Raw genomic sequence first — 3,267 nt, 5'->3', positions numbered from 1 at the left:
AAGAGCACACGGGACACATGGAGCTGAGACAAAGAGGGCAGCCACGCCTGCATGGTGATCAATGACTGGTGTTTGTCATTTACTAACTCCTGCTACTGGCGTCGGACGGGCCTGTGCTCTCTCTTCTGCTGACACCCACCTGTGTACTATCTTAAGAGAAAACACATAAAATACACAATAATACAATAGTACAATATGTCTGCAATACGTATCTCCTACTTGCTGAAATTTTCAGTTTCTGTGTTCAGGTTAGTAAATATTTCACCATTTGTTCAAATTATCTCCTGTATTGCTGAATTTTGTGGTTGTTTTCTTATACATACACTTGAAAGTTTATCATTTTGATGAGAGCAGAATAATAAACATTCTGAAATATGTTTTAAATTATATAAGAAACAATATGTTTTATTGTATTAATTATAAACTTGGTCATTTTATTCTAATGAATATTTTAAAAGATAGTTGGATTTTATTCACATATTCTTGCCATTAAAAGGTTAACTTTCAGAAAAACATTTCTGCTATTCTGACGTCTTTTGCCTCTCATTTCTGGTTTGTTTGGATGACAAATTTAAATTAAAGAGTCTTTAATTTTAAATGATTGTCAGTACACCAAGTAATAATATGTAACAAATTCTTGAATTCTATTATCTGGTAATTTTTTTTTAAGACAGAGTCTAGTCTCTCTCTGTCACTCAGGCTGGAGTGCAGTGGTGTGAGCTCACTACAACCTTTGCCTCCCAGGACAAGCGATTCTCGTGCCTCAACCACTTGAGTAGCTGGGATTACTTGTGTGTGCCACCAAACATATATATATATAAAATATATATATTTATATGTATGTTTATATATGTATATATGTACATATTTATATGTGTATATTTATATATATAAAATTTTTTTGGTGGAGATGGGGTTTAGCCATTTTGGCCAAGCTGGTCTCAAACTTCTGGCCTCAAGTGATCCACCTGCCTTAGCCTCCCAAAGTCCTGGGATTAAACGGCCATGAACCACTGTGCCCAACCTATCATCTAGTAATTTTTAGAGAAACTAAAAGCAGCCCAAACAATTATACTAGCAGTCACTGTTCTAACTGTTGGAAGGAATGGGTGACTTTAAGACTGGCTGCTGCTTTACATAGGCTACAAATAACTATTTACTACTTTTTCACAAAGTCCCTGAACTTCAATAAAGCATTGGAGGAGGGGAATATTTGAACCATTCCTTTCTTCATTTTTTTCTTTTTTTCCCCCATTTCTTTCTTCAAATAATTGTTTTGTTGTTGTTGTTTTATTAGATCTAAAAAGGAAAAAGTCATCATTGATACATTTTGCTTGAGCCAAAAGGCATAGAAAAACAGCATATAGCTATTAAATTTCTAAGAAACTTGAGATAAAAAGATGAAATCTTCAGTTCTAAGTTTGTACAAAGAAGGTAAATTTGCTCCTCTCTAAAAAGTGAAGGGAACAACTGTGTACAAAATAATAAAATAATTCAATCCCTTCTCGTAAGAATATACCTAGAACTTTGCTAGAGCTTATTATTCCACAAGAGCATCTAAAATGCCAGTCCATGAAACTGGTGCTTCTCTCTTCTCCTATCCATCTAGGCAGTAGTTTTCATGTATTTCTGGCTGAATGTCACAGACAAAGGCCAAGAAGTTATTCAAGACTTCTTCCCTGTTCTGCTGGAAGTAGGTCTGGAGGATGGCCATTTTATCCTGGGTCTCCTTATCCACTTCAGTGCTGCACCTGCCATGGGATCCCAGTGCTGCAGCTTCTTCGGCCTTGAACTCTTAATTTCTCCGCAGGTGGCACTGTTCAATTTCAGCCGGAGCTGCTTCCTTGACCTGCTTCAGCCTCTGGTTCTTTTGCTTGTGGGCCTCTGACACCTTCTCAGTGGCCCACTTCTCAGCCTTCAGCAGCTGCTGGATCACCTGCAACTGACTGGTCATGGTGACAGCGATTCTGAGACTAGCTCAGAGGACCCTGGGGTCAGCCAACCCATCTAACCACAATCTGCACCTGCACCCTGCTGCCCCTCATTTCTTGCAAGTAAGTCATCACCACAGAGATGAAGTGTTAGAAGTTATAGCACAAAGTGAGCACATTAAGTATTTTAAAAATCTTTTAAAATGTGTCTTATAAATAATTTTACATAGTACATAATGTATTCACATGTTACATATCAACAGAGCTATTTGGACAGTCAGATTTCCTTCAGATTAAAGTTAGAGTTGGCATTTTTTAAGAAAGTGTTTTAAAACTATTAGGGGAGTTTCCGTAGTGTGGAACAATACTTCTTTATAATGCAGTATTTTATGTGTGTCTTTAAAAAGTCAAGTAGGAAACTAGATCCAGCTCTGAGAAAAACACTTTTGACTTCATTTACTTTTATTTATATCTGATGCATACTATAAAGTATTTGCTTGTGAGTGTCTTGCAGATACCCTTAACTAAGGAAAATAGACATTTCTGGATATATATTACAACTTAGATTACCTTTGTACACTAACATTTATTTAAAAAGAAATTGGTAAGAACAACATGTTAAATGTTGGCAAATCTAAGAGTGCTCAATTTGACTGTTCATCCTGGCACTCACAGAACTTACTCTGGTGCCTGCTAGACGCCATTTCCATCAGGATAGAGTCTGTGTTATTCAACAATGTGTGTCTAACACCTGACATAGGAGTACATGGCACAGAGTGGATTTTCAATAAATGTTTGTCAATAATTAAACATTTTCACCAGTAAATAAACAAAACACCTTCAATAAATGGCACGAGATACCAACTATTTCATCCTGCAACACTGGGAACTTCTTGCAAACATTCTCAGACTGATTATCCTAAGTGGATCAAGAGTTACACAAAACTGAGTTCCTCCAAAAATAAATAAATTATCATCATGGGAAAAAAGAAAGGCAGTAACATTTTATTCTACAAATGTAATAAGTAACATTTACAACATAAACTAAATGAAAGCCACCACAGTACTAAGACAATTCCAAAACTATTGTGTTTCATGTATGTGCTATAGAACCCATTCTCATTCTTTTTTTTTTAGTGATAATGTTTCCCCTTTTTCAGTTTTATTTATTTCAGTAGTTGTGGGGGAACAGATGGTGTTTGTTTGCATGGAAAAGCTTTTAGTGGTGATTTGAGATTTTGATGCACCCATCACCCAAGCAGCGTACGCTATACCCAATATGTAGAATTTTCTTCATCACCCCCCTCACACCCTTCCCCTCGAGACCCCAAAGTCC

The 3,267-nt window shown here is 36.5% G+C and overlaps 1 pseudogene; it reads right to left on the bottom strand.

The window, feature by feature from the left end:
• Positions 1–1,597: 1,597 nt before the first annotated feature.
• LOC104676890 lies at positions 1,598–1,954 on the bottom strand (annotated as a pseudogene).
• Positions 1,955–3,267: the final 1,313 nt, after the last annotated feature.

Source organism: Rhinopithecus roxellana, chromosome 13 (assembly GCF_007565055.1).
Source record: "Rhinopithecus roxellana isolate Shanxi Qingling chromosome 13, ASM756505v1, whole genome shotgun sequence".
Classification (NCBI taxonomy): domain Eukaryota; kingdom Metazoa; phylum Chordata; class Mammalia; order Primates; family Cercopithecidae; genus Rhinopithecus; species Rhinopithecus roxellana.
The sequence above is the reverse complement of the archived record's forward strand: the minus strand, read 5'-3'. Positions and strand labels throughout refer to the sequence as shown.